This window comes from Haliaeetus albicilla, chromosome 5 (assembly GCF_947461875.1).
Source record: "Haliaeetus albicilla chromosome 5, bHalAlb1.1, whole genome shotgun sequence".
Taxonomy (NCBI): domain Eukaryota; kingdom Metazoa; phylum Chordata; class Aves; order Accipitriformes; family Accipitridae; genus Haliaeetus; species Haliaeetus albicilla.
The window spans coordinates 35,225,506-35,249,690 of record NC_091487.1 but is presented as its reverse complement, the minus strand read 5'-3'; the positions used below and the strand labels follow the sequence as shown (position 1 = coordinate 35,249,690).

The 24,185-nt window shown below is 38.9% G+C and overlaps 2 long non-coding RNA genes across 2 annotated transcripts in view; one reads left to right on the top strand and one right to left on the bottom strand.

Moving 5' to 3' along the window:
* Positions 1 to 1,548: 1,548 nt before the first annotated feature.
* Positions 1,549 to 23,800, bottom strand: LOC138685331 (uncharacterized). The gene is made up of 3 exons (XR_011324565.1): positions 23,672 to 23,800; positions 22,444 to 22,518; positions 1,549 to 1,753 (listed from the first exon to the last, which is right to left on the bottom strand). It is a non-coding gene; the product is annotated as an uncharacterized lncRNA (long non-coding RNA).
* The window catches only part of LOC138685330 (uncharacterized), a 63,229-nt gene continuing 62,373 nt past the window's right edge, over positions 23,330 to 24,185 (top strand). Inside the window, exon 1 of the long non-coding RNA XR_011324564.1 lies at positions 23,330 to 23,560. This is a non-coding gene — a long non-coding RNA (uncharacterized lncRNA). The remainder of the gene's footprint in view (positions 23,561 to 24,185) is intronic.

Below are 24,185 nucleotides of genomic sequence, written 5' to 3'. Positions count from 1 at the left end.
TGAGAATCAGATCTACATTGATGAGAATAATTAAATCATATGGTGGTAATACAGTGAATAAACACTACAAAGAAAATCATATAATTTCTTTCATTAATTCTGCATGGCATATTCTCTGGCTAAGTATAAGAATGTCAATGAAATGCGTAACACCTTATCAAGCAAATATTACATGTTAAATGAACTGAAACCCGATCATTTAATTAACAATTATCTTGCTGTATAAAAGACTTTAACTACATTTGAGTATATTAAAATATAGAGTAAAGACTTCCTAAGTTTTAAATCCACATTTCATGCAGCAAGCAGGGAATAACTCTGCTTGTGTGTCATACTATTATTCTGGAACTTCTGCTTACTAGCAAGGATCAGTCAGACTGGTTGTACTGTTAAGACTGAAGTGTTACAAATTTAGGGAGCCATTTGCAGATTGCATATCTGTGCATATTTACCAGTTTTCATCTTAATGTATGCATGTGTTTCTGTACACATACACACATGCATATATACACAGTAGAAGATGGAGAGGAATGTTGTAAGTAACTTCTAAGTAAGTAACTTCGTAAGACACGTGCCTACAAAGAGAATATTACCTTAAGGACACTGCAAAAGCTTTATCTATAGGTTTGCCATAATGGAGGAGGCTGTGTTGACTATATTTTTTACAAAGAGGATAGGAATGTTCAAATAAGCCCCCTTAAGGTAGATTTAGGCAAGCTCATTGATGGAGTTTGTATGCTGTGGAGAGTTTATGCTCACTGTTAACCTGAATTAGCTATTTTTAGTGCTGAGGAAAAGAGAATCAATGTAATTTTATCAAGTTTGGAATAGCAGCCTTCCCCGCTTAGGCACAGGTAATAAAGCACTGAAGGTAGCACAGTTACCAGGAGTTTCAGGAAGTGCTTAGTTTTGGTTAAAGGATGGAAAATAGGTTAACTGATTTTATTTATTCATGAATGAAAACAATTTCAGGCTGGTAATATATCAAAAAAACAAAAGCCATTTTGGAGTTTCAGAGTACAAACTCATATTTTATAACTGAACGCAAATATATTGTCAGCTATTGCCTGGCCAGTTATGTATTTCTGAAATGGAGCTTTACAATCACATTGCCCCACAAGAAAATAAATACAGAGAGAAAAGTTTTTCTTACTCTGATACCTGCCAGAGTCTCCAGCTTAGTCACTCTTCTTTCCTGAAGAGCAGCATTTGGCTGCTAATGTATTAGCACTTAACTTTATTTTTAAGAATTCAGAAATACGTCCTACAAAAACTGCTGCTGGTAACAGGCTTAGTTCTAAACAGAAACTCGCAACGGTACTTTCCTGACAAAAGTCAAAGAACCAAGCTAGGTTTTGGTAATTCTGTAACCACAGTAACCAATGAGATTCCACACTGCTGTAAGTCAGTACAGGTTAGCTTTTGTCCAGTAACGCAACTTTTCTCAGGTCTGGGACCACAAACATTTGGGTATTCTTGGTACTCAGAAATTGGTATTTTGCACATGAAGGAAATAACAGTGCATAATAATAATAATAATAATAATAATAGAAAAATGAAAACATGCATCACTGACCTATGACAAAAGATTTCCAGCACTGAAAATGGTTCCTGAGATGCATGGAGTTACAACTCTGAAAAGGCTGGAAACTTGAATCCAGCCAAGCTGGACTCAGCACCTTCCTTGATGTTTTCCTTGTTGTCATCCAGATACAAGGCACTCTTCAAACGATTTTCTTCTCAGTCCTGGGTGCTTTGGTGACAACAATGAGCAGTGAACCTAGTGTCTCACAGTGTTCTTTCTGTACCCCTGTACACACGCTATTATCAGTATTTCATGCTAGGCTTGTAAGATCTGATTTAGAATATTTGTACAGTCTCTTAGAATTCCCTTGAAGTTTTTATGCAAAAGGCATAGTGGAGATAGAAGTTGCTTTCAGTAATGAAACTTTTATGATGATCCTTTGATACTTTGAAACATGATTTCCTTCTACCTGTATTGTAAGTCAATTAAAAAGAAGAAACCAAGTTCTGACTTGTGTACTGACTACCAGGAGCACTTACAACTCAGAAATGTTGCTACTAACGAAAAATTAATGAAGCAAACATGTTCAAATTTTTTCAAAACAGGATCTTCCTAAAGCAAAATTAGCACTAGTAACTGATTTCAAATACATTCATTTTCTTTTTTTCATAAACATAAAATTCTTTCTAAACCCTAATTAATGGAATCTTTGGCCCAAAGCAGCACGACAAATCATGAAGCTGCAAAATAAGTAACAGTAAAAAAAACCTTGTTTGTGTGTGAATTTGCACGCTTTTATCCCACAGAGCATGTAACATAAGCAGAATAATACTTGCCCTGACTTTTCTTCTTGAAGTCTGGTTTGCCATTGCTCTTTATCTTGAGTAATGATTTACACTTGAACTAACTGGGTGCAGAGACCGTGAAATAACATCTCCACATTTAGGAGCATTTTATACCCAGTTTAGGCTGGCATTTGTGCAATTGCTATGCAAGAAGAACGAGTGAAGCCCTTCAACTTTAAAAATGGAAGATTCAGCAAACTGTTGCTTATATGAGTCACCTTTACTCTGCTGAGCAGATTTGTGATCTTAATGACTCTCTGTGCCATCCTGAGAAAGCATCCTGAAGAAAAGCTGTAAGGAAAGTAACTCCCACCCATTGCACCCCTACTTTGCAGGAAGAGAGTATGTATTACCTACAGTCAGCTTGTCTGGACCTAGCTGGCAGGTTATAAACTGGACATGTTCAAATCCAGATTTGTCTTGCTACAACAAAATCCATATTTTCGGGTTTGTTGTCCACATACATAAACCCAGCATTGGCAAGTAAATCTGCAGCACAGAATGGTTTTATTTAGCAAATCACTAATTTATCACTGGGACAAAGCCTATTCTTATCAACCAACTTGAGCAATTAGGCTGGTGACCTTGTCTTTGCACAGAAATGCTAGGTAAAGGACTTCTTATGCATCTCATATAGCATGCATCTCATAAAGCATGAAAGGACAGGAAATCCAAAAGAAGAAGATCAGAAAATGTTTAAAATGCTTTTTAGGGCCAGATTTAACTGCTGACCCCTGACAATTTAACTCTTTAGTTACAGAAAAGCTATATTCTATATATGTATTCTATAATAGGACAATTCTATAATTGTCCTATTTGTAAAATACTTTCCAGAATGACCTCCATGTAAACTGAATTCCCAAATCAATTGTTGCCTCCATATGAGCAAAACTCATCAGTTGAAATTGTGGCTTTTATTCTCAAATAGAAGTTTTCTATGCAGGTCATAAAAAGTTCAGTCCTAAATGAGAAACTTTTCAAAGGTTGTGTCCAGTTACAAACCAGTAATTTAGGTCAGCATGACTGTGTGGCCAATTTGTAAGGCAAGATGATGCAAGGACTGGGTAACTGAGTTCACCGCAAAAATGGTATTTTTTTTTTAAAAGTAAGCCTAATTTTCCAAGGTTGGTTATTTCTGTATTTGTTGAATTATTTATCCTAGTAAAGAGCACTGCCCAATCTAAGATTCTTTGGTTTCTTATCTACCCCATTCACATAATTGGCAATGACTGATTGTGCAAAGCAGCAAACGATTCATTCACTGTCCTGTGTTGAGAGGCATCTGCCAGAACTGCATGTTGCCTTTTAAAGTGGAGGGGTTTTTTGGTTAAAAAATGCTTTACTTGACAAATTCCAGTCTTAATCCTACAAACATTCATACCAAATGTGGAAACCTTTTAACTCCTCTGACATTTCATTTATATGCCAGATCACAGACTAAAGGTGAACAAGGGTATCCATTTTGCTGGAACTCATCAGATAGACTACTCCTCTATGCCATACATTAGCTAGCAAGTATGTCTGTCACTCATGAATGGGTAATTACTGGGAGGGCAACAAATGCGGTCTAGCCAGTTTTCACACCCACAAAAATGCTTTATTTTTGTGCCTATGATGAATGGCACATCAAAAAAGTTTCTTTTCTTGTACAGTTGGCATCCTACTTCTTACCTTGACGAGTAAATATTGTACATATCTCAAGCTTACAAAATATCCAGCTTTAAAAATCTGTTGCCTCACTACCTAAATAATAGCTTGGAATAGTCACTAGGCTGAGTCTAAAGGAGGTTGTTCTTTTAAACCAACATCTCTGAACAAAAGTCTTTTGGTTATATTCAGTGCAATCTTTAGGGTAATATGTTTTCAAGATCAAGTACTGATCACGTTCACTATAAGAAAACTCAGGTACTACAGAAACATTTCACTGGTTTGTCTCATAATACTTTACAGAGGAGTAAAGTTTAACACCATTTTATAGCTGGAGAAATATAGCTGGAGTGTGAGAAAGATAAAGTGACGAGACTGAGGCCATCAAAACAGCTAAGCAGAGAAAGAAAACAACTGAAGCTGTCTATGTTGCAGTACTTCAGCCACATTCACGAGGGATTTATATCATTTTGGATAGAAGAGATTAAAACATTAGGTTCTGTTCTGAGTTTTGGAATTCTGAGTTGTGATCTCAGCTGAGATCAGTCTCTAACTGATTTATGGTTATTTAATACTAGGCTATTTTTGGAACAATGAAAATACACATATTGTGTCTCATATATTGGCTAACACTGAAACATGCCTGAAATCACAAGGAAGAGAAGGTAGCTTAAGAGAGAGGTGAACACAGCTAAAAAAAAGTCTTTGTGTTTACTAAATTTTGGGGCTAGAATACAACCCAGTCCTACCAGAAAGTGACAGGTTGCATTCTCCTTCAAGTGAAGTTGTTCTGGAAAAGAACAAAGAGTAGACAAAGAAAAAACTTTTCATTCAGAGAAGTTAAAGGACCACTACTTGAACACCACATTTCAGGCAGAGATGAGTCTGACAGGAACATACACACTTTCTGCCAGAGAGCTGTTTATGCCAAGTCTTTGGAAAAGGGAAAGCTGAAGATGTTGTAGCCACTGAAGCTACTCTCTGACATCCTGGGAATTCTCTTTACATAAAGCCTCGCAGCAGTTAAAACTGTTTTGTCTCACTAGAATAGTGCAGAGCTGCTAATCTGGCCTGAAGGTCAGTGTCCTTATATCACAGATGAGAAATTCAGAGACTACTCAAACTATAACATCAAGTAAAGAAACGTGATTTGTGGCCTTCATAAATCCAGTCTTCTATTTAAAGAAGAAAAAGGCTTTTGGATTGATTAACCGTGCCAAGGAAGGATTTGGAAATACCAGAGTAGAAACCTCTAGCATTGCTCTAGTTCAAAAAGATAATTGTTAAGTAAACAGAACTTTCAAAGCAAGAGCTTTGCTCTACATAGCAAATAAACACTTAATCAGGCATGTAAATGGAAGAGAGGCATCTCAGGTATTTTCTGAAGGTAATTTAGGGGCACTTAGGACTGCTGTTATGCGCTCAAGTTGGTACCCCTAGTAGATTTGTAGAAGTGGTCAAAAGAGATTTTGAGAAACTAGATAAAGGTTCTTCTTCTACACAGAAGACTGAAGATCATCCTGGAAATGCCAAAATTGCTGGGAAGTACTTCAGATTTATTTTTCCTTGACACTTCTGGGAACAGGGGCTGTCATTAGTCCCATGTTCAAGGAACATGGAAAGATTCTTGCTAAAGCAGAAAAAAGTTAGTAGGAAAAATCACAGAAGAAGCTGTGTAATAAAGAATTGAGTTGTGCATGCATATATTTGAAGTTCTATATTCAGAAAGAAAAGATGGCAACGAGGAACATGAGGAAGTACTGGGAAGAGGATGCAAATGTTCTGAGGGGAATTACTGTTGCTCACTTCTCTTCCTTGGCTGGTCGGTCTGCTTTCGGGTGAATTACTGAGAAGATGCGTCACAAGTTAAGTCTCTATCGCTGCAGGGATTTTGCTTAAGGGTGAACTTCACACATGTAATTTGCTCAGGTGTCTTGCTAGTGTAGGGATGGTTAGGAAAGACGGGGTCCTAGCTGAGCAGGAAACGTAGTAGCACGGGGACCAGCAATGCCGTCTGGGAGGGGAGCACTGAACGCTGTACCCTTCTACCTCCCCTCTTCCACACAATGCTGCTGTCTGTGGGTCCGCCACGGGTTAGCCAGCTGACACAGGGCCCCCTTCACTACTGGGGCTCCATCAGTTTTTGGGTTCTGTTACTGCAGAAGGAAGCAACATGGGTGTTCTCCATGGAAAGGACTAAATGCACTTGTCTGGTAGTTCTCTAGTCAAAACACAGTGTAAATTCGCTAGGGCAGCTGAGCTTTGACTCCTGGAAGCCACTTCATCATGTTCTGTCCCCTACCATACAATTCCTGTTTGACAGCGGTCACCACCAGTTTCCATGAATTCTTAACAGGACGCAATTTAGATCTTTTTTCTTATGTATACACTGAACATATTTCGAATAATCACACTACTAATTTCTCTCACCTTCTTTTTTCAAATATTGTGAAGGAAAGTGATCTCACCTCCAAAACTGGACAAAATTTGTCCAACTTATATTTTTTCAAATTTTGACTTATGCATCCATAAAAAGAAATTAATTGCAAAACTATCAGAATTTTCTTGTTAACTATTCACATTTCCAAATGGAAATAAATTGTTTTTAGAGACTGTCTCCCAAATAAATAAAGTTAAATTCAGTGATAAATTGAATGAGATTTTACACATCTCTTCAAACAAAAATATCCTTTGTACAAAAAAGTGAATAATGACTATAAAAAAGAGCACTTAGAGTAGACACAAACATGTAAAGCCAGGCCAAGACCTAAGCCCATACAGTAAAAGACATGTACCACCAATGTAGGATAATTCAGTGGTTCTTAAAATTACAATCTATTACAGTGTGCCAATCATTTTCTAAATCTGCCATCAAAACCACATACCTCACAAAGCGAACTTGTTTTTTATAAGGCAGCAAACCTGTTATTTTCATGACTTAAAGCCATATGGTCTCTCTCAGACTTTCCTCTGCAGCACAAATTCACTTGTAATATTGAGATTAATTCTCTGTTCAGTAAATGCTTGTGAATCACACCTTTATCCATCTGCCATCCATGTCAAAGAAGTGGCACTCTTATATCTACAAACATTTCATTCACCTTGGTTTTTTGAGTGCTGCTCTCAGACTACATTTTCCACAGATTTTATTTTTATTGATTCTTCAGTTTCACGTCTGTCTGTCTCGTGTTCAGTCTCTTGCGGTGGATACAATAAAATGTGATTGTAATGGGTGAAGTCACCAGACTGCTGACCTGATTTAAGGTAGATTTTCTGTGAACAGGCCAAATGATCCTATTTTAATAGACAATAGATCACAGCTTGTCCCCCACAGAACTTCTTTGCATTGCCATTAAGCAATTGTGCTTGTAAATATGTAAATACTGCTTTACATTTTATAATTAACTTTATTCTGACAAAAACTGATTTTCTGTCCATGTGATAATGATGTCCTCAGGTTGTTTGCAAAATAGTTTATAGAAGACAGTTCTGTGTTGAATTTTGATTCTTTTTCAAGCATATTTTGGCAATGGTGAGTACATTACAGTTTCCAATCTCACACTGAGTGAAATAGGTAAGATTGCTCTTTAGGGAGGAGACATTCCTTTTCTCTGTGTGTTTGTGTGTGTATACAGAGCCTTCCATAGTCCTTGGTGATGCCAGTCTGATGCTGGAGCTCGCAAAGCCAACTGTATAATGAGAATAATATGACATTGGGAGGAGAATAAGGAATGTAATCAACAGTGTTTTATGTTCCTGATGACGTGTAGTTTTTAATAGATACAGGTTGAAACTAAGTTGGCACCACACTTAAAATATCCCAAGACCTGTTCTTGTTCCTGTTTTCAGAGATCTTGCCACTGTTACGATAGCAGCAGAAACTACTGGCTTTACTTCCCATGCTTTTTTTTCTTTTTCTTTTTGCTATGTAAAAGGCTGCTGACATTTCAAATGACAAATCTAGTTTCCTCCAGTTCTCAAAAGAGGAAGCCTGACTTCAGTGAACATGTGAATCAGATACTGCTGCCAAATGGAAATGGTGTCCTTTTGGGCTAAATCTTCAAAGAAGGATCCTATATTAGCAGCACTAAGCTTACTGCACATCTTGAACACAAAGCCAGATAAAGACCTTCAAATCTGAATATGCAGAAGGTACCTTTACAAGCAGGTCTCCCAACTCCCACAAGAAAAGGGGGTTTGGCAGCCAAAATAAGGAAGTTCTGCAATCACTCCCATGTCCATTAGACAAGGAAAAGCTGCACAGAGGTAAAAAAAGGCAATTTAGGTGGGTGGTAAGGTGGGGTGAGTATTATTTTTACCTGTCCTTTCAAGTGCTGAGAGGAATCACTGGATAGATAAATTAAGTCAAAAGCCACAAGGATCATTTGGTGACTCTTTCTACTTTGTTAAGGCTAAAGTGTCAGGGAATTAGGAGTTCATTTGAATGTTTGTGAATTTTTTTGTGAATTTTTAGAGATAAGGCCACCCATTAGTTTCACAGACAAAGCCTTTTGGTATTTGAAGAGGGAAAAATTCCCTTGTTCTAGTGAAACAGTGCACTGTTTCTCTCTTATTTCTCTCTACAGGGTTCTCTTTCACAAGCTTTGCTATGATTGGGATGCAAATTAAAAGACAGGGTGGGGAAACATAAATTATGACCTAAGGCAGAGAAATTTAAAGCAGAGAGAAATTTAAACATGAGTGTAAATAAAAACAAGGCAGTATAAATAAAAGTGGAGGTCACATCTACTTAGCACAGTCACTGTTATTTTTATTGTGGGAGTGACAAGGGACTCCAGCAGAAGCACAGACTCCCACTGTGTTCACTGCTGCTCAAAGACAGAATGTAACAGGTATCTGCCGCCAAGAGCTTCTAAGTACAGCCTAATTTTATTCAGCATCTTTACAGAAGAATGTGTTCTAAAAGAAAGTCACGTTTCTTTGAAAGAGGGAAGACACCATAGAATATTACGTACTGTCACAGAAGGAATTGTGTCAGAAATGCTTTCACTGATTCCACTGCAAAGAGAACAAAATTATATTTATATCTTTTTCACATAGATCTCTTTAGAGATCATGTTATTTGCAGTTCTCAGGAAAGTACAGCCTTTCCCAACCCCCTTTTGAGAAAACCGTGTATAATTATGGAACAGCACCGAGTGGCTTTAAAGCAGAAGTGTCCAGTGTGTTCTGAAAAAAACTATATAATGTTTAGAACACTGTATGAATCATCTCTATTATCACAAAAGGAAGCATCCAATTAGAAACAGACATCTGAAATTTCAAGTGAGGGCATAGGAGACCACCGAGATTGGTAAAGTGAGGAAAAAGCATAATAACATGCTTGTGTTAGGCTGGTATACTATTTAGTACCAGCGCAACTGTGGATCAGAAAAATGTTACTTGCTAAATAATATTTTTGCTTTAGTGGTCTGGATACAGTTGCAAAGTAACTGTGAATGACAATCTTGGCATATAAATGGTTAGCAGATATGACAATCTTGGCATATAAATGGTTAGCAGATATTCAGTCCAGAATTTAAGCAGCTGTCTGGTGCAACCCAATATATTTTGTAAGTAGTGTTCCATACAAAATGTTGCAGAGAAGGCTTTACAGCTAATCATCCTTTGTATATGCATACGCAAGAGGATACCAGTTGCAATATAATCCATATTTGGCATATAGAGACATAGTATAGGCAGAGGCCAATGAATTAGGATCTACTGTAAAAGCAGACACTCGTAAACAGCAGCTAATTAAGAGTTTATCAGCATGTCACTATGCACAACAAACCCTAATATTTCAGTAAAGCATAATAGTGTGTGCAAGCTCAGCTGTCATAACTTACCAGATTGGAGGCTTATGCGAGGTGAGGACATGACACTGCACGCAGCACTGTGCTGTATGTGGGAGTAGCAGGGTAGAGTATGACAGGATGGTTCTGCTGTAAATCCTCATCACTGCTTACATTTTTCAGAATTAAAACCTTACAAAAATGCCTACTCTTTACAACCTTTTACCTTTAGTAAGGTAAGACATTGGGCTCTTTTTCCTAAAAACAGAAAGTAAGAACTAAGTGTAAGGTATTAATATGAAAAAGCATCCTACATTATCAGAAGACTGCTGCTTTCAGAACACCAAAGCAGCAGATGAACAAAGGAACAATGTCATTAACTGCTGCTGGACATTCAACAATATGCATATCATGTGATTGTATGAAGTATGTAAGCACATCATTCTTTCAGTGGGAGAAACATGGCAGAACTAAAGTGGTACTTGTTATGCCAATATGAAGAATACTCTCGTTTCCTTCCATTTTCTGTTAGTCCTACAGAGCTCCCATTTTCCTCACCACAAAGTAGCAAAGATTGCACAGCAACGATATGAAACGAATGCTTTCTATTTAATGCTTTAACTTGTGATCCCTCCATCGTGATCACAAATTGTGCAACTTAGGCCTCATTCAAAGTCTCACAGCTTTGCAATATTGCTGAGGGGTCAGCTGGGAGAGAGTCAAAATATCCTGAATGATCAGACTTCGGTTTGGCAGCGGTAAGTCTCTAACTGTCTGATATCAGTATCATTAGAAAAAGTCTTGTTTCCAAGTCTTCCAGTTCTGTTTTCTCAGGATCAGAAGAAGGTTCATTACTCATGCTTGAAATCTTTCAAGCAGACAGCCTGGCTTCTGGATTGCCAGGGGCATTAAACAGAAAGCACTGCTGAAATCCAGAAGCTCTGAGAGAATGGGAAGACCCTTTGATCTGGTAAGCCTGCTTAAAGAGGCTGTCCTTTCTGTCAATGCAGAAGGTAGACCTGATAGAGCCATTTGCTTTTTGAAAAGGGGAAATGTGATTCTGAGCTACATCAGAATCCAACTGACTGTAATTTTAATCCTTCCGACATTTATTAACAAAGACTAACTGTTTACTGTCTCTCTCAAATGCAAGTAGTGGCCGTCAGATGAAGATATTAAGCAGCCAAGTTCAAAGCAGAATGGATAGTAGATCTGTGGAACTCGTTACCAAAGGACACTGTGGCTGCAGGAAGTTTACAGGTTTTCAGGGAAATGTTGGCTAACTGGGAGAGAGATCTGTTGGTGGATTACTGAACAAACGGTGTCAGGTTTAGGAAGTCTTCCAATCTGAAAGAATCAAGAGGCTGGGAGAGTGCTAGAGAGTACACATTTGATGCGTTTTTACTGGATTTTATGCATCTAGTTATGGACATTGTTGGAGATAGAATATGGGGCTAGACAAACCCCAGGCTTTTCTGTTCTTATGTAAAGAAATCTCTGAATTACAAACTGCTAGTTATCAGGATCTTCCAAGTATCAGGGAATGTTGACAATATACTCATCCTGTTCTTACATTCTTCGGTAGGTCCCTGCTGTTGACCAGTGCTGGAGTCAGGATGTGGGGCTACACGGACCTTCGGATCTAGTATAGCTGTTCTCATGCTCAAGAACAGCAATCTAATTCAGGATACTACTCTTCCAGTCACCTTTTTCTATCGAGACTGTTCAGAGGCATCTTCTGGCATATCCTACTACTTTTCATCTGTCAAGTAAACTCTGTGGGTAATTCCAGAAAAAGGAAGTAAAAACAGAGTATTTAGGAGAATGACTGTGATCGTGGCTTGGTTCCACAGCTGCAAAGCTTTGACCCCCCCCCCCCCCCCCCCCGCCTTCACAGTCTCACAGAATATAAGACCATTACAATTGGTCTCAAAAATTTTAAGAACAGTTGTTTATGTAAACAACCCTTTTATCTTCAAACAATGTCTTTTGGTCTAAATACTGCACCTATGATCACAAATTTCTGCTTATTATGTGGCTTAAAATAAATAAACAGAGGACAATAGAAAAATTGCAGTAGGGCCTTTTGCTTAATTTCCTGAAAATACAGAAGTGGCTTCTTGGTGGGACTTTCCAGACGTATGTACTCAAGTCAGTTTTCTCTGAAACCACAAAAATGTCTCAAAGTTTATGCCTGTTTGTAATTGTACATTTTAGAACATTTCTGATTCTCTGTTAGTCAGAACTTGATGAAATATTACAGGAATGTGTGCTGCTTTTTTTTAATGCTAAAGCTAACAAAGGATGATTTTCAAAAAATATCCAAGTCAGGCATCTAAGCCCTTTTTCAAAAGTGACTTTTCCATTCAGAAGCCTAAGTTCCAATGAAAATTAGTCATGTATTCATAAGATGTTTAATCAAGGAAATAAATGTTTTAAGTAATTAACTAGGACTGTTTTCACACTGAAATGTAAAGTGTCATCTAAGGTCACCAACTAAACTTGTAGGAAAGGCTTTTTTCTACCCATATTAGTACTGCATGCAAAATATATGGAAAAAGGTCTACAGAAATTACCGGCATGGGAATTTAAAGCACAATTTAAGAAATGTCAGAACAGAGGCTTGGTTTTTCACTGTCATCTATATTATGAAATTTATTAACATCCATGCTTAAAAACACAGTGACTGGGAGTAAAGGTTTCCAAAGGTCCATCGTGACTTTTAATGACTATAAGCAACAAGGTAGCAAGTGTCCAATTTCAGCATCCTCTACATATCACTGCTTTTTTAATTCACTGTGTCATGGTGGAACATGGCACTTCCCTGATCCAATGAGGTCTATGTATTTTACATGCTGTCCATGAACATGTTTCAAGTAAGTTGTGGTCGCATTTTTCTAGTTTCATGTCAGACACTGTAAAACTAAAATGTGAGTGTCAAACTTTGTCCTCAACATGTAAGAATCCCATTCTGTATGCTCAAAACAGCAAGTACTCTGCAATGTAACTGTTTTTATTAGTCATATGCATTTATTATTTCATTGAATATATGTAAAGATTTTGCAAGAAGGCACAATAAATGTAGTTTTACTGAAGAGGCTGCTAAATTAAGTGGGAGGGATTTATTATACTAAATGTCTTTGTTCACTAGCTTGCTCCTGTAGTTTCAGTATGTGCTTTCTAGAAGTTCTTTTCATATTGACCCACTGAAAGGAGTTCCTGGATTCCTTTATTGAAAACATATTAGACCATGAAAAAAATCTTGAGTTAAATGGGAAAGTGAGAGAGTGTAGGTAAAATTTCAGAACCATGGGGCTATGCTGTGGAAGCACGTAACAAGTGGCACTGGTAGGGAACATTAAAATCCCTCAATCTAAGTGAGTCTGCATCTGACTTTATACATAAATGATACAAAGACTGAGTTTCTAGTTTTCAAGAGGATCACGCAGAAGACAATTTCTCAGTAAGGGCAGGAAGAAAGGAAGGAACTATGAGCCAGGAAGGAGAGCCATTAATAGCTTTTTTCTCAAAATAGCACAAGGGAAATGGCAGCTGAGAGAAGGAATTAAGTCTAAGAAGCTTTCAGGAATTTGCATGGGAATTGATCAGTTGTGAATGAATGTACTTGTCAATTTTTGGTACAACTTAGCAGAGGAAGATGTAAAAACACAGTTGTTTATGACTCGGATAATGTAGCAGTGCTTACATTCATTTTGCTATCTTAGCTCTTGCTAGCTACCTCTAATTGATGATAAAATTCCGAGTAAAACCTGAGTAGAAGGTCAGGTCTTAGGCCAGAAAACTTGAGCCATTTTTGTAGATTACAGCTGCAGTCCTGTTTTTAAGCATTTCAGAACATATGGCTCAGATTTTTGGCTATTTTACAAATATCTTGAGAGTATTTGCTACAGAAATGGTCTAGTTCATCTGTGAGATGAAAGACAAAAGAAAGTTCACTCTGAAATTCTGAATCTGAAGTAATTAAGAAACAGATAATCTGCCTCCAGAAGAATACAGTGCAAGTTGGTCTCTTCTAAAATGAAAAAGGACAGATTTTCCTAAATTTGCAAAAGAATGATTATTCAAGTCTATACATTTTTCGTAGGTGTCTTGACAGAAAACTGTTCACAGCTGTTGATGTTAGATTGTGACCTCTACATGCTCACTTAAACAGGGAAGCAAGTAGACTGATGAATGGATTTGTATTTGAATAGCCAAGGCAGAGGTGGTTCTTAAATACAAACTTTGAAAATATTAAAAGCAGAGCCTCTTAAGGAAGTGTGGGGAAAATTCTGCAGTACAGTGGGTATGTAACACACCTCAAGGATTTCCGGGAACCAGACTTGTGTGCTCCTTGATGTCTCCTATATGCTTTTCATAGAACAAGTATTTCTGTGACTTAGCTTTTAGTCACATATGTTTACCACTTCATTGAAGAATTCCAAAAATTTTACAAGAAAGCACAAACAGGATGCTATCTGCACATGTAACATCCAGGAATTTGTCTCTCCACATAAAAGCCTACCCTAATAATTTTTGATAATGCCTACCAATGGCTAGACAGAGCAATACAGAATATGTCAGTAAATATGAAAGTCTTACCAATGTTATGTTGCATGCTCAGTCTTAAGCTGCTAGAATCAAGATTTTATTTCTCTATTATGTAAAGTGTGTCCATTTATTCCTATATAAGATGAACATGAATTGCTACCAAACCAGACTTTCACTTTGATCACTGAACGCAGAAATCCATAATGAATTTTTGCTCCATCTATTGTTAGGTTAAATTTCCCATCAATCCATATTGGAAAGTCTTTATTCAGGGAGGGATAGAAGGGAAACCCCTAGAGCCAAACTAAGGCAGTTTCTAATAGATCATTCATAGAGATGACTCTATGAATTTGTAACCATCCAGACCTGTAGATTGTGCAAGGCAAGTGAAAGAGACCCTCAATCTGTGAAGACAAAACTTCTTGGAGGACACTTGCATACATCTTTACCACCATGCTGGTGAGATTTCTTGGTAGCAGCTGCAGAGGTAGCTTCAAGGAATATTATACTTCTGCTCTGCGTTATCTTCCTATTAGTTTTTTATAGAGAAATCCAGAGAGGATTGTGAGTCAGAGAACAGCTGCTTCCTTGATTTGCCTCTTCCTGTTCTCACTCAAAGGCTGCTGTACGTAAGCAGAAGGGCATCAGCGGGGTCACAGGCAGGGAGGAGTGGAAGTTATGCCCGGAAATAAGTACTGCTTTCCTCAAAACGCAGGCAGAGAGACAGTTAAAGATACCTGCTTCTTTTTCTATTCAATTCAAAGAGGAATTTAGTTTGAGTGCAGCATAAATGTTTTTGGACACTGAGTAATATCCCAATTCCAAAGTAAGAAAGTAAGAGGAAATAGTGTGATTATATCTAATGATTATATCTAAATCTACATTTTAAAATATCTGTGAAAATTCTTGACACAGTAAGGAAACATACACTAATTGTTCAGAATTAGAAATTGTCTAAAAATCTTCACGAAAATCTGGGTTAGAGTTTATATCCCACTCAAAATATGATTTCCCTATGCTTCACCAACACCTGGAATCTAGTATGTATTTGACTACCCGTGGTAGGCAGAATTGTTTAATTTAGCTTTCTATATACAGCCTGTAGGTTAGGAACAGCAGACAGTACTCTGCAATTTTAGTGATTGTTGTCTGTTTACCATAATTACAGAGATATTTTAAACTTCCACATTTTGTTGTAGGCATAATATTAGGTAGGGAATACCAGCAGAACATTTTGAGTAATCTGTTATTGTGGACACATCCTGAAGACTAGCTGATGCTATATTTAGTCACTATGTGGTTAACTGTGACTAGACTGAGGATGTTATTTTTTTGTTTTGTGTTTGAAGTTGCAAACGTTGATTTTTGCAGTCTGAAATTGCTCAATTACAGAAATAATAATCTCAGTTTTAATTCAAAGCTGTACATATGCACACACACACACAGATTTTTTCCCTTTACTTTCTGGTGACTAGTTTATGTTGCTGTAGCTCAATGTAATTCAATTAAGTTTCTCTTGAAGCAAACTAGCTGAAGAATATAAAAATATAAATTCGCATCTGACTCCAATATAACCTTTATTAAGGATATATCCTTAATATATTCTTTACATATATGTATACAGATCCAGATTCTGTGTCCTGATCTTGTTCCCCCTAAATAGAATCAGAGAACACTCTAAAGGAACAGAAGTTTAAGAAAAACATAGACAAAAGTTATTCAGCAGGTACATTTAAAATGATAAGGCTTTAAAAAAGACCTATACAGCTTTAAAAAAAATCTTTTTAAATTGGAAGTATTCCTAGCTGCAACCTGATTTAGCAGTTTGGTTAAGCTGTGACTGCCATAACCTCCTCTTAGTTTTGTGGCTACTGTAAGTAACAGCAGCAATTGCAGCCCCTGTTTGGGGAAGATCAGGAGCCCAGAGACACGGAGGGATAGGGAAGGAAGCTGAATTGTGCTGTTTCCTCTGCACAGGACAATACAGTTAGTAATTTATAGGCATTATTTGCAAAAAGCAGAGGTGGGCTGTGAAACAATTTAAATTGATTTTGGGCTAAGGCTGAAGTTCTGTTTTTATCAAAGATTCCTTTTATTGCATTGAAGCCACAAAGGTACTCTGAAATTTTGTGGCTAAGGTTTACTGAGATGTGTGATTAATAAGTGTTTATATAGTTTTGTTATATGCGTGGAGCCTACACCTATATAATGTCTTATTTGTTTCTATTGTAATTTTTTTGATTTTTGATAAACAGCATGGTTGCTCTTAGTAAGATGTACAACATATACCTTTCTTAGGACACAAAGGATCACCCACAAAATGTCTGGCTTTCAAAAACAGAATTCAACATCAAAAAACTTAGAGAAATATTAATTTTACAGCCATCAGTCAGTGCTTCCAGGTATTATTTTTCCCAAGTTCGTCATGAGCTCTCTGCAAGAAATGCCCCTTTCTGCTTCTCTACCACTAGAATGGTTCACAGGGATGCTTCCTAATCCATATCAGGCAAAACCAGGAGGTAAACTCCAGTGTTAGCTAAAGTAGTCTGCCTGTTTTTAACATTGTGAGTTAGGGAGTGCTCCAAGGAACCTCTCCGCTGACAAGCAGTGAGAACCAGCAACCTTAAAAACAAGAGTGGTGATATAAAATCTGGAGATATAAAATCTACTTAACAGCATAAGAATTGCAAATTGCTCCTGTCCCTTTCAAAAGAGTACAAAAGAGTACAGGTCTGCTGTTTAAGTCACATAGGTACTCCTGAAAATTTTACCCTTTGTTAGTAGGAAATGATCCATGTTTCCAGGAGATCCAAGCATGTTAATTATGGGAAGATCCTAGGCATTTCAGGAGCACACCTGGTGTTTTCCAGCTTATAGTATGTACTCAATTCAAAGGACCAGTCTAGAGATAGTCTGAAACAGTATCCCTTGAAATACACACAGTATTTCAAATGTTGTATTCTCCATATCCCTGCTCCTTTTTGGCCCTGCCACTTACTGATAGCAACTTTAGCTCTGAACAAATCAGAATTGTTTTGTCAGCTTTCTTTCAAAATGCAATTTAGACAGCTGTTCCACTGCATTTGTTTCAGATTTATGCCATAACCTTTTCTTCTTCATCCATATGCCTCTAGCCTCTTTCAGGTACTCATGAACCCTGTGATCTTTGCATATCTATCTCTGCTCCTAATCAAAACAGTCAACTGTTTAGCAAAGACTATGGGGCATGCTCACAGACCTTGACTTTAGGGATATGTAGGGCTACTCTTCCTCAGTCACCTACGTTAAATGGAGGGACAAGGCCTCAGGAGTGAGGACTAAGGATGATAAATTGACTAGAATTGTCAGCTGTTGAATGTCAAAATGTCAAATGTCGACCCTATATTATGTACAGATGAGAAAAATCTGCCTTCTGAGATATTCATAAACCTTTCCACATGCCATACAAAAGAGTGCTCTGTATTTTCAGACAAACCTGCAGTAATCATCCTAAACTGCTTTGTAAAGTACAGGTAGCTATAATTATCCTCATAATACAACTTGGGTAAACCAAGGCACAGAAAGATTTAATGATTATTTGAAGATACAAAGCATGCCAGCATCAGAAAACATGGTTGTTTGACTTCTGTGTATCATTTGACCTTCTTAAAATGCATACCCTCTCAGCCACCCAGATCCAGCTGTACCACATTTCAATCTAAGATAAATAAAATCTTCTTCCTATATTATGTGTTGGTCATACCCATACGACCTTGTAATGATCCCCTGTGCTGTTCAGTGGCTTATATACACCTTAGCAGAATCCCGTAGAATCACGGAATGGTTGAGGTGGGAAGAGACCTCTGGAGATCATCCAGTCCAACCCCCTGCTCAAGCAGGGTCAATTATAGCAACAATTACAGTTGCTCAGGGCTTTGTCAAGGTGAGTTTTGAGTATCTCCAAGGATGAAGACTCCATGACCTCTCTGTGCAACCTGCTCCCTGATAAAAATTTTTTTTCTTATGTGTAAATGGAATTTCCTGTACTTCAATTCCTACCCATTGCCTATTGTCCTTTCACTGAGCACCACTGAGAAAAATCTAGCTCAGTCTTCTTTACTGCCCCTTGCCCCCAAGTATTTATACACATTGATAAGATGCCCCTTGAGCCTTCTCTTCTCCAAGCTGAAAAATCCCAGTTCTGTCAGCCCTTCCTTGTATTGCAGATGCTCCAGTCCCTTAATTGTTATCAAGGCCCTTTGCTGGACTGGCTCTACTAAGCCCATGTCTCGTACTGGGGAGCCTAGAACTGGGCCTGGCACTCCAAATATGGCCTCAGAAATGCTTAGAAGAGAGAAAGGATCACCTCCTTTGGCCTTTTGGCAATTACCTTCCTAACGTAGCCCAGGATGTTGGTTGTTGGCCGCCTTTGCTGTAAGGGCACATTGCTGGCTTGTCTTCAACTTCTTGTCCACCAGCATGCCCAGGTGTTTTTCTGCTAAATTGCTTTCCAGCCAGTTGCTCCCCAGCTTGTACTGGTGTATGGGGTTATTTCTCCCCAGATGCAGGAGTTTGCACTTCCCTTTGTTGAACTTTATGAGATTCCCATCAGTCTGCTGAGATCTCTCCTAATGGCAGCACAGCCGTCTGGTGTATCATCTGCAAAGTTTCTGAGGGTACATTCTGCCCCATCATCCAGATCATTAATGAAGATGTTAAACAATATGGGGGATTAGCACTAATTTGTATGACCACACTATGACAAAGATTAGTCTGGAAGGGGCTGCAATGGATTGTAACAATCTGCTTCTGTTCATGGTGAAAAACATGATTTTATAATTGCTTCCTAAAAAAGATGAGATGCTATCATTTTTCTACACCATCCTCCCTTTTCTCCTTTTCCCTCCAAGTAGGAAAACTCAATACAGTCCCATTCCTATCTGAGTGACCTTCTTCATTTTTCCTTGTAGTTGTTCTTTTTCATGGTCCATCTCATTTATTGCACTTGGCCAGCATGTCAGTGTCTACCAGCTGCCAGCTGTTTAAAGAAAATAAAGAGAAGAAGCGTCCATACTAAACCGTTTCTCTGTCTTTCATGAAAACAGTTTGCATTCTGCACAAAAAATTCATTCGTGGTGTAAGGGCATTGACGTCAGTACTGTTACACCCAGGATGATTTTGGCCCTGCATATCTATTATGCAATACTTTCAGATGCACAATTCTGTGATGAACAAATGACTGCCAGATGTGAGAGTAGTCTTTTCTCCTTTTTTTTTGAGGTCCATGAACAATTTCTCATGTGTGGACTGTAAATTTTCTCAGTGTATGTATGTGTATATACTTTAAGAATAATTCTATAGAAAATATTTAAAATGGCAACATAAGAAAGAACAACAAAAGAAACCCTACATTTATTGCTCTTAAAAAAATAAAGTTCTTATAACGTCCTTTCACACATGTGATACAGGCTCCTCTTTCCTTCCTGCCAGGCAGAAACTGGCAACTTCTGCCAAAATACTGACCACATCCAGCTTTGGGAGAGAAGCCCCTGGAAGAAACAGAAGATAAAACTGGTATCTTGGCCTTCTCCCAAAGTCATGATGGAATGCTGTATAAAGAGACCTTTAGTTAAAGATGATACACGTCACAAGATGTGTGGAAGAATCCAGTGGCATGAAGCCTTCCATCAGCTTTCCAAGTATATCCATAATATTTTTCAATGAATCACAGTAAAAAACCATGAAGAATTCAGAGCTGTATTTCTGCATTTAAGCATCTAAGTAAGGGCCTAAAAGTCCTGCATATTCATTGTTCCTATGGATTTAATCTTGATTTCATGAGAGTAGGTCACTGCAATGACATGCTTTGCAAGGATACTTCACCAAATACTGTTTTCCTGCCCTTAAGTTGATTTCTGCCCTTTATGACAAAAGTCTTGGATTGCTGGTTCTTCTTGAAAAGATCTTCCCACCTAAACAGCTCACTTTACACCTGCTTCTTTTGCCTACTGTCTTGGATCCTAATGCTACTGATACTGCCTCCAGCAGTTTATTGCAGAAAATAAATAGTGCAAGTGAGGAAAAAAGTTCCTTCCAGATCATGTTCTCACTGCATTTTATTGAAATCTCATCTTCTATAAATGTGGGTGATAAGTAGAAAACATTTCTTGCTTTATCTTTTCCTCTGTTTTCATTTGTTCTTTGTGCTTGTATTGGGTTTGCATGGCAAGGTTTTGGTAGCAGGGGGGCTACAGATGTGGCTTCTGTGAGAAGCTGCTAGAAGCTTCCCCCATGTCTCACAGAGCCAATGCCAGCCGGCTCCAAGATGGACCTGCCGCCGGCCAAGGCTGAGCCCATCAGCAATAGTGGTAGCGCCTCTGTGATAACAGATTTAAGAAGGGAAAAAAAGTTGCTGGGGCACAGAAATGGCAGCCAGCTGAGAGGAGTGAGAATATGTGAGAGAAACAACCCTGCAGACACCCAGGTTAGTGAAGAAGGAGGGAGAAGAGATGCTCCAGGCACCAGAGCAGAGATTCCCCTGCAGCCCGTGGGGAAGACCATGGTGAGGCAGGCTGTCCCCCTGCAGCCCAGGGAGGTCCACAGTGGAGCAGATATCCACCTGCAGGCCGGGCAGGACCTCACGCCACAGCAGGTGGATGCCCAAAGGAGGCTGTGACCCTGTGGGAAGCCTGTGCTGGAGCAGGCTCCTGGCAGAACCTGTGGCCCCATGGAGAGAGGAGCCCACACTGGAGCAGGAGCAGGTTTTCTGGCAGGACTTGTGACCGCTTGGGGGACCCACACTGGAGCAGTCTGTGCCTGAAGGACTGCAGCCCGGGGGAGGGACCCATGCTGGAGCAATTTGTGAAGAACTGCAGCCCGTGAGAAGGACTCATGTTGGAGAACTTTGTGAAGGACTGTCTCCCGTGGGAGGGACCCCACGCTGGAGCAGGGGAAGAGTGAGAAGTCCTGCCCCTGAGGAGGAAGAAGTGGCAGAGACAACATGTGATGAACTGACCAAAAGCCCCATTCCCTGTCCCTCTGTGCTGCTGAGGGGAGAGGAGGTAGAGAAAATCAGCAGTAAAGTTAAGGCTGGGAAGAAGGAGGGGTAGGGAGAAGGTGTTTTAAGATTTAGTTTTTATTTCTCATTACCCTGCTCTGATTTGATTGGTAATAAATTAAACTAATTTCCCCAAGTCGAGTCTGCTTTGCCCGTGACAGTAATTGCTGAGTGATCTCTCCCTGTCCTTATCTTGACCCACGAGCCTTTTTGTTATATTTTCTCTCCCCTGTCCAGCTGAGGAGAGGAGTGATAGAGTGGCTTTGGTGGGCACCTGGCATCCAGCCAGGGTCAACCCATCACAGTGCTAACCCTTCCCCTGAGTGTCAAACAAATTGGATTCTGAGTGTTTATGGCTGGGACTGGAGTGTCATAAATGGAGTTAATTCCCATTCTGAAGAAACTGCATGCAAAAGTCAGCACATTGTTACATGACTTAGGTTCTCTTTGCAGTACATTCGGTACTTGAAGCTGAGTCAGTCTTCTGCACAGACTAGCTGTACTCTGAACAATAACAGCTTCAGCCGACTATCAGGACTGCCTGATGTTAGCAGTGAAGTCTCCCTCCATGCACTAGCCCATTCCTACTGCCCCCACTGTTTACTACATGTGTTGTAAAGCCAGACTAACAGAAAAGAGGATTTTTACAACTAGCACTATTCGTAAATGTTGTATTCAGCAAGTGGTAAATACAATTGCAGCATGAATCAGTAACAAATGTCTGATTTCAAGCCTTTCTTAGACTTATCAATAGTGGATTTTGGCCAAAATACCTGGACCACCAGCATTAACAAAGCATCCTAGGTATGTACTTCCCATGTCTGCTTTGCAAATATTGAATGTTTTTTGAAATTCAAGGGAATTAGCAAAAGCAATGTTTTGCCACTGAATAGCAGTAGGACTGCAAACCTAGCATGGGTTTTTTTCTATATCTTTCATCAACGATACAATGTCTCCCACTGTATTTCCTGCCCATCCCTGCTTTCCAGCTCAACATTTTATTTTTATAGCCTATTCGTAATACAAATGACAATGGGGCCTTACCATATCCAGGCAGATTGGGATATGCTTCAGGTATTATGTCTGTTGTCCCAGTGATTAGCTCCCTGTTAGTGACTCCTTTTTTTTTTAAAAAAAAAAAAAAGTTTATGTTCTCAGTTTTGGTAAAATACCCCTGTAAATTTGCCTGGAGCTTTGAAAGGATATATACCATAAGGCTGAAGTAGCCTTATATTTCTAAACACAGGAACTTCTGTGGGTATCTGGTCTGAGATAGTCTGAAGATTACAGTGTTATTTAGAAGACTGTTGCTTTCAAATAAACTGTATAACATTTCCTAACCTTTAGGACAAGGGCTGAAAAAGTGACAAGCTTTATTTCTATACAGTCCTGTCCTGAAGTATTTTTAGTTTTTAACCAACCTTGGAGAGTTGGACCTGGCTTGAGTTGTATACAAAGACCAAAAAGCAAATAAAATGTTACTAAGAACTTCAGGATTGTGATGAAGCTGCACCAAGAGATGCTTTGAACAAGAAAGGGGCAGGAGTGGGGCGGAGGGAAGGTTGGCACAGATTCCACCTTTTTGGTTTAACAATCAGGTAAAAGAACACCTGAAAATAAGCCTATGCAGTTCTTGATCTTTCTGAAAGGTGGGCCTTCTTCTTTGGGATTATGTCAGATTTCCATTTCCAGTCTCCATTAAAGCTAGGAAAAATTGTAGAAGCTCATAGGAAATAATTAAAATAATTATAACTTTAAAGGACCACTTCAGATGGATGGCTCAGGCACAGAGACATTTACGTCTGCTGTAGGAAGTCACAATTGCTGCTGTGTGTATATTTTCAGACAAAAAATATCTTAAAAAAACATGCTTTCCTTGTGAATCAGGATTAACTATTTGTTTCTCTGCTTTTTGGCTGAAGAGAGAAATGCATTCTTTTTGGGACAGACAGGAGGCAAGATTCTGTGTGAAGCAATACTTATCTCCTAGTCATGCCCAAACGTATACTTATATGGAGATGGTGGGGGGGAAAGAATTATGGAGGGCAACAAAATCCTCTCCTTGGCAATAAGAGAACTACCTTGGGAGATCCAAAGCAGCAAAGTCAACTGGAAAGAAGGGTGCATAAAACAGAATTGCAGAAGCAGAAACAGTCCCCGGGTAAGAATCACTTTTGGGTGGCTCAGCCCATTTTGGTTTTCACCTTACAAACGCAGAGGACTAGAAAGCATGGAAGTGCAGAAAGGCTCAGACAAAAGAAGGGCAACATACCTAAAGTGGAAACAATCTTGAGATCTATTTCTAGTCAGCTCTCCACATCTGTATGCATAGCAAAAGCACTACCCAGTTCATCACAGAATTAACAGCCTAGAGCTATTCATGAACGATGCAAAACGAGAGCGTTAGGGGAACTGTGGACGAAGGCAAAGCACTAGAGCTGGGGGAGCTGGGGAGCTGTGTAACACCTGCTTGCAATACTGCTGGCGCTAGCTACCACTCTGAGACTGTCATGTTCCAAGTTTTCTAAAAAAGTATAATATAAAAATCTTACGACAAAAGTAGTGGTATTTCTGCAGAATTCCCTTTTCTTATTCACAGCCATCATATACTAACCAATTTCTGAGATGATGTATTCACTATCCTATGGAACTCAAATGAATTCAGTGAAGTTATTTAGGGTATAAATCAGAGTCGGTTTTGCTGTGTTTCCTTTAGATTTCATATGCTTATTACCCTCAAAACTAGCTGGTCCCTCCTCCTTTTATTTCTGCAACTCATTTCCCAC